Raw genomic sequence first — 12218 nt, 5'->3', positions numbered from 1 at the left:
AGGATGGAAAGATACACAATTACTAATCATAACTGAATGTAAATGGGATGAACTACATAAAGCATAAGCAGATAGCAGAATGGATTAGAAACCAGAATCCAATGATATGTTGTTTACGAGAAACACAATTGAAACAGAGAGACACATGTTTGAGGGCATGTGGGAAAATTGGAACAATAATATACCATTGGTGGAGTTGTGAACTGATCCAACCATTGTGGAGAGCAATTTGGAATTATGCCCAAATGACTATAAACTATGCATACCCTTTGACCCAGTAATACCACTATTAAGTCTGTATCCCAAAGAGATTTAAAAAATTTTAAGAAAGGAAAAAGACCGCTTCTTCCCTTCCCCGGTCCTGCTCCCTGCCCGCTTGCTCCGGCTCTGTGCGCCATGGCTGAGGTAGACCCATTTGGTGCAGCTGCCGCTCCGGCCCCTGCCCCGGGGGTCCACGGTGGGTAATGGGGTGGCGAGTGGCAGCAGCAGCGAGGAAGATCCGGTCACGGCCTTGCTAATCCAGCAGGAGAGTGAGATCGCGGGCATCGAGAATGACGAGGGCTTTATCATCCTCTACAGCGGTAGTGTTCCCACCTCCCTGCAAGGAGAGCCCCCCCCCCCCCCCCCAGATGCTATTGATGGAGTTATGAATGGCGAATACTACCAGGAGAGTAATGGTCCAACTGATAGTTATGCAGCTACCGTGTTTCCCCGATAATAAGACACTGTCTTATTATTTTTTTGGACAGAAAAACACCAGAGGGCTTATTTTCAGGGGAGGGCTTATTTTAATGAACATTGACAGCAATTTTAATAAACAGGTAAATGTGAACCAAAAAATGTACCTTTATTCAATAAGCAAATCACTGGGGAAGAACAGGATGACATGCTCACTGCTGCAGCTCTGATTGGATGCAGCTCGGAGCGCGGTGTGCGTTTCACGGGGGGGGGGGACGGTGCATACAGAGGGTACCGTAATGTAGCGTGTAGCGCAGGGGATCACCTTCACTACAGTAGCAATCTCAATAGGGCTTATTTTCGGGGGAGGGCTTATTTTAGAGGAATCTTACACAGTAAGGGGAGGGCTTATTTTCAGGATAGGTCTTATTATCAGGGAAACACGGTATTTCACAAATGGATCAATTACAGTCAGAGCCAGAGAGTATCCGTAAATGGAGAGAACAAATGAAACGTCTGGAAGTCCTTGATGCTAATTCTGAGAAGCAGGAAGCAGAATGGAAAGAAAAGGCAATAAAAGAGTTGGAAGAATGGTATGCAAGGCAAGATGAACAGCTACAGAAAACAAAAGTAAATAACAGGGCAGCTGAAGAAGCTTCTGTAAATGATGTTGAAGAAACTTCTGGCACAGAGTGGGAACGTGTGGCTCCTTTGTGTGACTTTAACCCCAAGTCTAGCAAGCAGGCCAAGGATGTGTGTCCCTAATGTGCTCGGTCCTCATCTCCCTCAAGCAGCCCTCCCCGCCCCCCTTCACTGAAGGGAAGCCCAATGAAACACTATTGCAATATCTTAATCTTACTCAACGAAGCTGTATAGTCATTGGATTATGTTGGGTTCTTTTGGACCAAACCTCTTGTCTTTAGAGTTGATCATTGTTTGTGATTGCATATTTTCTTCAACTCTTTTCTCCCTGGCATTTTTAGTGGGCGGGAAGTGAGAACCTCTGGGACGATAGCCTCTTGTGCTTCTTTTGTGCATTGTCATTTTCAACTGTACTGATAATAAAATTATCTTTCAAATAAAAAAAGAAAAAGAAAGGAAAAAGACCTACATATGCAAAAATATGTATATCACCTCTTTTTTTTTTGGAGGCAAAGAATCAGATATTGAGGGAATACCCATCAATTGTGGAGTAACTGAATAAATTGTGATATATAATTATGATGGAATACTATTGTGCTCTAAAAATGATGAGCATGATGATTTCAGAAAAACCTGGAAAGACTTATGTGAACTGATGCAAAGCAGAGTGAGCAGAACCAGAACACCATACACAGTACCAACAATATTGAATAAATGACTGTGAATGACTTATCTATTCTCAGTCATACAGCTATTTAAGACAATTCCAAAGGACTTATCATGTAAAATGCTATCCACATTCAGAGAAAGAACTGACAGAGTTTGGGTGAAGATTGGAGCGTACTTTTTAAACTTTCATTATTTTTCTTGCTTTTCTTTTTTGCAACATGGCTAATATGAAAATATGTTTTGCATTGATTCACATGCACAATTGATATCACACTTTTTGCCTTCTCAATTGACAGGGTAGGAATGAGAGGAAGGGAGATAATTAAGAACTCAAAATTTAATTTCTAAAAAAAAAAGAAATTACAATAATATTTGGATGATCATATTTAATGTAATTGGTTTCCTTGGTAATACTATGTATTTTATTTGGTGCATTTAACAATATTACTTTGAGAATGGGTCCAGATACCTTCAATAGACTGCCAAAGGGATCCAAGACATGAAAAGGATAAGAATTCCTGAATTAGTAGTTTTCTAAAGTCCTCAACAGCTTTAAAATTCTATCATTCATTAAAAATTAATTTTAATAAACATCTTTGTTTTATAATAATAATAATAACTAGTATTTATACAGTGCTTAAAAGTTTGCAAAGTGCTCTGTATATGTTATCTCATTTCATCCTCACAACAACCCTCTAAGGTAATTGCTATCATTTTCCTCAATTTACTTGAGAAACTAAGACATGAGAACACTGAGGCACTTAACATGAGCAGTTAAATGACTTGCCCAAGGTCACACACCTAGTAAGTGTCTGAGCCTGGATTCAAACTTTGGTCTTCCGGATTCTAAGACCAACTCTCTACTGTGTCACCTAGTTACTTAGATAAATTTTCATCAGTGTCTTTAACTTTTATTTTACAGTCATTCCGTAAATGTATCCCTACCCCTGTTTGATTGTACCCCTCCTTGTTACTAATTTAAGATGGTTGACTCTGGTTATATTCCTTCATTTGTTAGGGGACCAATAATTAGCACCCCAGTTCCATTGACTTAACATCAGTTATCCTTTACAAAGTTATATTTAACTCAACGGATATAGAAAGAATACGCAAACATTTCCCCAACACTTTAGGGACATAATTTTCCCTATATCACTTCTGTCTTGGAGTTGAGGGAAGAAAATTAGGCTCATAACTTAGCTCAGTTCCTAGCCTTGGTCCCACCAAGTTCATATCTTACCTGGCATGACTGCCAGATAAAGCCTTCTGCTGGGTTGGAGACTTTCAGGTCATTCCCAAAGACTGTTCCTCAGCCTTCCTCCTCAATCCCTCCCTCCTCTCTGCCCTTCACCTCTCACCCCCCCTACCCCACAATGCTATGCTAGTTGAATCCTCTGATTTCTGGCGCTTCCTTTCCTAGATTTGAGATTCTACTCCATTCAGCAGATGCCATGAGCTAAATAGTCCTCAAACCGTGTTCTCCCAGAAGCAAATGTGGACAAGAGACCATAGTTGAAGCTGAAAGGACTTTTTTGAATGCCTTTGTAGCAAAAGAGTCTCCTCTTCAACCCATGGTTAGCTGAAGCAGAACCAATTATAGACAGTCTGGTTGTCCAGGGCACTTCCTTACATGATTCTATTGGAAGCCACTTCCTAGAATCTTCCACATGGAGAGATTCCATCTTCCCTTAGAATACTCCACATCTGGTGTTGGGGGCCAGGAAATAATGGTATATGGGCTAGTGCCTGCTTGCTTGATGTATGACCTTAAAAGGTAATAAATAGAGCTGTAGAAGATGATTGGCTATATGTACCTATAAGTTGCCCTGATGCGGAAGTTCAGGGCAGTCGCGATGTAGCTGAGCCTGAATAAACAACTCCTGCAAACCTCGGGTGCTTTGTCTGGTAATTCCTCCTAGGAGGCCGGTGACGACCGAAGACTTACTATGGGTAAGTGAGAGGACGGGATATCAATAGCCCCCCACAATCTGGTGCACCAGATCCTCATTGCACTAAGAAAAGCAATTGAGCAAAAACAACTGACTTAGTGACCTGGTCTGGTAATGAATGTAACATTTTGTCCTAGTTATTTACCATTTCTCTGCCTTGAGAAGGGAGATACATTTGATATTACTGAGAACATAAAGAGAAGGACATAGTTCTTGTTCCCTCAAGGCACTTACAATCCAACAGGGACAAGAGACAGGTGCACAAATCAGTCAGCCATTAAGCATTGATTAAGTGACTAGTGTGTGACAGACATTGCACTAAGCACCCAGAGATACAAAGAAAGGCAAAAATCAGTTCCTCCCGTAAGGAGTTCGTAATCTAATGGGAATAAACAAACTATATAGCAGATAAATGGAAAATAGTCAATAAAGAGAAGGCATTAGAATTAAGAGGTATTAGGAAAGACTTCTTATAGAAATTGAAATTTTAGCTTGGATTTGAAAGAATCACGAGATGGAGATAAGGATGAAGAGAATCCCAGGAATGAGAGACAGCCATAAGTGAAGATGGAGTGTGTTGTTCTAGGAACTGCAAGGAAGCCAGTGTTATTGGATTAAAGAGTATGTGGGGGTGGGCTATAGGGTATAAGAAGACTGGAAAGGTTGGTTGGAGAGTGGGGATTATGAAGGGCTTTGAATGCCAAACAGAGGATCTTATGTTTGATCTTGGAGGTGATAGGGAGCCTATAGAGTTTATTGAGTAAGGGAATGACATCATGAGATTGGCACACTAGGCTCTGGCAACTGAAGGGAAGATGTACTGAAGTGGGGAGAGACTTATGGCAGGTGAACCCACCATCAGGCTACTGCAATCAATAGTCCAGGGGTGAGGTATAGTAAGAGGATGGAAATGACAACTGTGGTTACCTTTCCTCTTCCCTCCTGAGGCTGTTGCAACAGGAGATAACAAATGACAAACAATTAATCAGTTAAACTGTGCCTTAAGAGAGGTAGGCTTAACATTAAGGAGATCCAAAGGACCTTCAGTAGGGAGAAAGAACTTCCTCACTTTATTCTTGGAAACCACAATCAGGACATCAGCAATTTTAAAAGAGACATTCACAAAAGACTAGGGAAAGTGTTGACTCTATTGGAGGAAGCTAGGTGGTAAAGTCAATAGAGAGCTGGGTTTACAGTCAAGAAGACTTGAGTTCAAATCCAGCCTCAAATACTTATTAATTGTGTGATGCTGAGCAAGTAACAACTTCTGTCTGCCTTAGTTCCATCATCTATAAAATGGGGAAAATAATAGCCCCTACCTTCTAGGGTGTTGTGAGGATTAAATGAGAAAACATGTTTAATTCACTTAGTACAGTGGTTGGCCCCTAGTAGGTACCATATAAATGGCAGGTATTATAATTTTTAATATATTTTTATGTGGCTAATGCTTATGTTCCTTGGGTAGTCCTGATGTGACCCTGTTTCACCACTCAGTATGGCAGAGGCAGTCCTTGGCAGAGCAATTTGAGCAGGCAAAAACCTATTTCCATCTGCTTCTGGGGAGGGGGAGGGAGAAAGAATAGGAAGGAGACAGAAACAGAGACAGAGAGCATACAGAAACATAGAGACAGAGATAGAGACAAAGAGACAGAGACAGAGAGACAGACACAAATAGAAAGAAACATATATTGCCTCTCAAACAGATTCTAGCTAAATTGCAAACAAGTTACTATCCAGGGAGAGAAAGAGAGAACCAGTAAGAAAGAGTAAAATGAGCAAAGACCTCATAAACCCTTAAACTATGTCAGTAGGTCTGAATCTGTGTTCTATGAATTTGTTTTTAAAATTATTCTGATTAACTGCATTTCAATATAATTGGTTTCCTTTGTGATCCTTTATGTATTTAAAAACCATTATTCCGAGATGAATTCCATAGGCTTCACCAGATTGACAAAGAGGTCCATAAAACACAGAAAGGTAAGAAGTCTTGTTTTCTGTGAAGTTTGTAAATCTTTCTTTCTGTCTTCTAGCCCATAAGCTCACCCCACAATGATCAAGTAAATGAAACAGTGGTCTGACCAATTCACCCCTTTGATCTTTTGACTTCCACCTGAATGAGGCCACCTTGGGCTTAAGTTGCATGCCAGATCGGTTTATCACTAAGTCTTTCTTCTGAGCAATCACATAAGTTGTGTCCATGTTGTCAAAATATTTTGCTGTATGCCTCCTAGAACAGTAGAGTTGGGAAAGAGGATCCTCAGATTCTATTTAAGGTCCATTACAAACATGCATACATATATACAGACACACATACATACATACTTTCATATATATGTAAACTGTACATAAAATATATTTACAGCTATGTGTATATATACACATATATGTATTTGTGTGTATATATACATATATTTGTATGTGTGTGTATATGTTTAGAGAGGGTACATCCAAGACAGAATTGCCAGTGGCCCACTTTAAATACAAAGTGAAAGGCAAGCAATTTTTATTCTGGGGGGAAACTTAATTTAAAGCTTCAGTGAGGCCAGACATGTTCCAATTTAAAACACTGAGAAATAGAACCATCTTTGAAAAGTGAGATGAAATTCTACATGAACCAAAAGAGATGGAGGGCAATTTGTGGAGGTACAGGAGAGCATATGACTTATTCCACGGCACATTCTGCAGATACAAACTAAAACCCAAATCATTCAAAATGTACTTGTTATAAAGACAAAGTAATAGCCTCAGCTATGAGTTGACAGATATTTACTTCACTAACATTTTCTATGGAAACACATGGCCATTTTGTGTATAGTTCCTTATGCCATTGAACAGGTTTCAACTAAAATGACACCAAGTACCCATCTGTACGCAGATCTAACAGAATGACTTTCCATCTCCAGCGGAGGGAGCTGCCAATGGTTTCCCAATCGCTTCAGCTGCCTTATAATTCAGATATACATTTCAGCCTTTTTTTTTGTTGGTATTATTATTTTTGATGCCAGTAATAACTTACATTCATATTGCACTTTTAGGTTTATAAGATGCTTTCCAGGCATGTTTCTTCACTATTTGGATGAATATATGGTTGCAGCAATGTGTATGTTCCTTTCAACCACAAAGGCTGCAACCCATCCATGAATGCTCTCTCGAGTTAGATGACTCTTTTTTGTTTTCCTCACATGTACAGTTAATCAGTTAATAAGCTATTATTAAATACCTACTATATGTACCAGGCACTGTGCTAAGTGCTGGGCATCCAAAGAAAGGCAAAAGACAGTCTGCTTTTAAGGAACTCGCAGTCAAGAGGGGGAGACAATGTGCAAACAACTACGTACAAAAAAGACATTTACAGAATAAATAGGAACTCATTGACAGAGGGCAGACACAGAGAGCAGGTGCAGGAAAGGCTTTTACCTGGAACTTGAAAGAAGCTGGGGAAGGCAGCAGGTGGAGATGAAGAGGAATGACAGTATTCCAGGCATGAGGGACAACCAGAAAAAATACTTGGAGTCTGGAGATAGCGTCCTGTGTATTAGCTTGTTGGGTTTTTTTTAAGGTGCTGGCATCTACAGTGACACCTTAACAACCACAGTAACTCACATTCATACTGTGCTTTAGAGTTTAGAAAGGGCTTTCCTTATAGTAAACTGCTGAGGTGTATAGTACAATCAATCAGCAAATGTTTCTACAACACCAAAATTCAATTTAGCAAATATTTATTGAATGTTTACTATATGCAAGCACTTTGCTGGGTGATTTATGGGTCTGTATTGACCTCAGTCAAAGAGAGGAAGGAAAAAGACTGAAGCTATCCTGGGAAAAGTGTAGACATTACTAAATATAATATAAAAAGTGTGGATATTACTAAATATAATACAATAAAATGAATAGCCCTTATTTCTTCCTCAATAATATAAATTTATTTAACATACATTTTAGAATAAGAAATAACTCCCTTGGGTTGTATAGCCAGGAAGTGGAAGTAATTTTAGGTCCATAGGAAAAAGAAAAGGTACTGGACCCTGGTTCAAGTCCTCATCACTGCTCAGCTGATTATTGCAATAGCCTCTTAATTGACCTCCCTCCCTCAAATATCTACCCTCTCAAATCCATTCTTCACACATAAGTCAAAGTGTTATATTGTAATAGCCCAGATCTGACTCTGCCCCTCTCTTGTTGTGGCACCATCCATAATTCCAGAGGACCACTGATGGTGAAGAATGTTTCTTATCTCTTGACAGAGAGGTGAAATCTCTCTCTCTCTCTCTCTCTCTCTCTCTCTCTCTCTCTCTCTCTCTCTCTCCCTCCTTCTCCCCCCCTCTGTATCTCACCTCTGTCAGGAGATAGGTAGCATACACACGTACATATAGATACACATAAACACACATATATGAATGTATAGACAATTCTCTTTACATAAATTAACATTACAGCAAATTCTACTTTACATAAAGAATTCTGAAAGAAATCAGTCTTCCAAAAAACATCTAACTTTACTGTACAGTATTGTGCTATCTCTCTCTGTTTCTGCCCCTGGGTTCAGAAATCCATGGCTCCTCCCAATATGGTAAGAACAAACTCCTGGACCAGATCTTTCCTCAGTGTACCATACAGGAGACCCAGATCAGTCCATCAAGCTGGATTTTCCCTGGGCAGACTCAAATGAAGGTTGGGGTTAATGCTTCAGTTGAGAGTAGGACCTGGTGATCTTGGAGGCCAAACCTTCCTATAGCAAATTGGTTTGGGCTAGATAAGGGTTGAGATAATGTTGTATGTAGTAAGTTGAGATCTGGATTTTGAAGAGTCTTCCTCACTTTTATTACCATCTAAAGAATTGGATGCATTACATTAATTTGCATGAATTTAGTTCATGGATAAGGCCCCTGGCATTAATTTTAATGCCAGCAAGTTAAGTTGTTTCAATAATATCTAATTAAGTATGTCAATTGATATGGTAATTTTATCAGTCACTACTTCTACTCTACATATCCACCTTGTGTTTGGCAATGCCATCAAAATCTCCAATGGCATTTCTTATGAAATCTTCATTACTGCATTTCCCAGAGGACTCACTTTCATAAAGGCACAAAGAGTCTGAACAATTTTTAAAAATCCAAGACAAGTCTGTTTGGTTTCCTTCAATTTTCCTTCAAGTGCTTCAAGTACTTCTATCTATTAGAACAAGGCTCAAACCATGCTCTCACTGTAACATGTGTGAGAGTATTTCATTGGTACCTCCAGACATAGTAGATACACCATCAAAACAGAGATAATGAAAAATATTTTAGGAAGTGATGACACTTTAGCTTATGAGATATTGACAAATACTACTGCAGAAGAATGAGCTACTTGTAATTAAATGGATAGTAATATCATCCAAGCAAGTCTAACAGATGAGACCCTGTTTTCAGGAGTAATTAAGAAAACCAAGTGACTACAAGTTTGGGAATGGAAATATAACAAAATATTCAAGTTTAGTGTAAGCACTTCTCTCTCACTCTCTCTCTCTTTTTTTTTTTTTTTGCTTTTTGGAGGGGGGAAGGCTGGGCAATTGTGGTTAAGTGACTTGCCCAAGGTCACACAGATAGTAAGTATTAAGTGTCTGAGACTGGATTTGAATTCAGGTACCCCTGACTCCAGAGCCGGTGCTCTATTCACTGTGCCACCTAGCCACCCCATAAGCACTTTTCTTAATGTTGTGTGAACACTCACATTCTGAAATCAAACTATATATAGAAATAAAAAATGCAAGAATTTAAATCCGCAATACTGATGCCCCGATCGTTGATTGCCATTGGAAATATCTGACAAACTAAGCATCAGCTTCATTGGCAACAAGTTTTGCCAGATTGAAAACACAGTGTTAATAAATGTGTTACTTAGAACATGTCCAACAGACCATGAACTATGTAGCAAATGGCATCTCCTCTGTGAAAAAGTTAAAATAATAATGTGATACTAGAGAAATCTCATTGTGATGATTATAACTTTGTATTAGTCAAATAAAATTTAATAATGTAGAAAAAGAGAGACACACATGACTAATGACTGGTCAGTTTTAAGAACACAAAGGATAGGGTGGCTAGGTGGCATAGTGAATACAGCACCAGCCCTGAAGTCAGAAGGACCTGAGTTCAAATCCGGCCTCAGACATTTGACACACTTACTAGCCGTATGACCTTGGGCAAGTCACTTAACCCTAACTGCCCTCCAAAAAGAAAAAAAAAAGACTACAAAAGACATCATTTTACTGTTCAAAAAAATAGACAACTTCAATTGTTGTCAGTTTCTGAGCAGGCACAAAAATTTCAACTGGATTTTTTTTGCAATGGCAACTCCTCATCCCACCTCCCCTCATGGATTCATATTGTCTATACATTGTCTATATTTTCCATTTATTGAAAGTACAGTTTTTTTTGTGGTACAATGCTGTTTGAGGCCATAATTTGATAATTACTCATATACATAACATTTCAAGGAGATTATTGCACATAATTCACTGTTATAATGTAACTCTTTGAATGAAGTGGCTTGCTGGCCTCTTCAGGTGACATATACATTCCAATTGGTATACTTCCCATGGAGATCAGAGCCCATGCCCTGGCAACTTCTGGTAATAAATTTGCTTTAACCTTTTGATAAGAAATATACAAAAGCAGAGCCTTCAGGTTGGTCTCCATGTGCTACCTTCCTCATCAAAGAGGACTGACTGATCATTGAGTACCAAAGTTGCTCTTTTCATAGATGTTTAAAGGAAGAGAGACAACTTCTACTCATTTTCCCACAGTTCTTTCTTTTTTGTTTATGTGTGACTTAGGACTCCATTAACTCTTCCTTGGACTTCTTTTAAAAAAGGGGTGGGGTTTCTCTTCCCCTCCCCAACCCACTCTCTATAGTTATGGTGACTAATTGCACATGGCAACTAGGGCACGCTTGGCTAGGTGAACTCAAGACTGGCTCTCAGTGCCCTAGCAAACTCTTGCTTTGTGTTTCTTCCCCTCCGCATAGGTGGCAGTGATAATTAGAGATGGACTTTTTAAGCACAGTATCTACCTTAAGAGTTCTGGAATTCCTGGGTCCTTAGTTCTTAGTCAATTTATCCTGCCCTGTGGAAGGTTCTCTCTGCAGCTCTCACAATACTATATTTCTTGGAGGAGAAGGTAACCACTGACAAGAGGATATGCCCAAGTTGTGCCCAAGGAGAGAATTTCTCTTTCTGCCCCTCTTCCCTATTGACCATGTTGTGTTGCTTTGAGGGGAAGCTACTTGAATAGTAGGAGACCCTACACCCCTTAGGTAAGGGACCATGCTCTAGACACAGACACAGAGAGGCAATCACTTGAGAGAAGAAACAATTTCTGGGACAGGTATCTCTAGCAGCAGAGAAAGGAAGCTGCTGTGGGCTCAAGAATTAGCCCTGGCAACTGCAAGTCCAACTATGGAAAGGAGCAGATTCTACAAGCCTTATTGAGCCGTCCACCCAATGGAGACACTATGCCCAAGGACAATTCAAGATGAGAATGGACATCCAGGTCATATATCACTGAAACTGTGAGTTGCCTTAGCAATATCTTCCCTGCACTTGTGCCTTACTACTGTTGTTCTCAAGTTTCACATGACTCTTTATGTATTTGTGGGAAAGTGCACCCTAGGTTTATGGAGAGAATGTTTTGTAACTAATGCCTTTACTACGCCAGCCTTCTTGGAAAATGACTTTGCTAAGAACAAATTGTGGCTACTTGCTGATTGTTAAGGGGTAGAACACTGCTGGGGGCTAATAAGTTATAGTACCGGTAGTAGTTGATCAGAACCATAGATTACACAGTAGGATGTGATAGAAGTTCTCCCAGCCCCTAAATCTAAAAACTTGTGAATTCTGGGTCGGGGGAAAGGAAGGATAAAACAGAGGAGGTGTTGCATGATTTACTCTTTTATGTTTTAAGTATTTATCACTGTACACTTATGAACCTTTTTCATTGTAAGTATTTCTTTCATGGAAGAAGAAATGAATAATTGCCCTATGCTCAATCTACTTTGTTACATTAAGTGTCTTTCTAGAAGGATCATATTAACCCCTTTTAGGGAGACCCTAGACATAAACCAAACCTAAATTTGGTTTAAGAGAATGTCCCAAAGTTCTACTGTGGATGGTGGGTATAAAGAGCCAGAAATCATGAGAAAAAAGCCTAATGTTCTCTTTACAGGCCAATCTCCCTCCGTGACTAAATGTGGTCTATGTAAGTTCATATCTGGGGCCCTATAGTGGGAGAGGATCTC

At 39.5% G+C, this 12218-nt stretch overlaps 1 pseudogene; it reads left to right on the top strand.

Annotated features, from left to right (window-relative positions):
• The first annotated feature begins 396 nt into the window (after nt 1-396).
• Nucleotides 397-1443, top strand: LOC138148887 (clathrin light chain A-like; annotated as a pseudogene).
• The last annotated feature ends 10775 nt before the right edge of the window (nt 1444-12218 follow it).

The sequence above is a fragment of the Petaurus breviceps genome, unplaced genomic scaffold, assembly GCF_028583685.1.
Source record: "Petaurus breviceps papuanus isolate PSGF00001 unplaced genomic scaffold, PetGlider_PUasm1.0 90842, whole genome shotgun sequence".
In the NCBI taxonomy this organism is placed as follows: domain Eukaryota; kingdom Metazoa; phylum Chordata; class Mammalia; order Diprotodontia; family Petauridae; genus Petaurus; species Petaurus breviceps.
The sequence above is the reverse complement of the archived record's forward strand: the minus strand, read 5'-3'. Positions and strand labels throughout refer to the sequence as shown.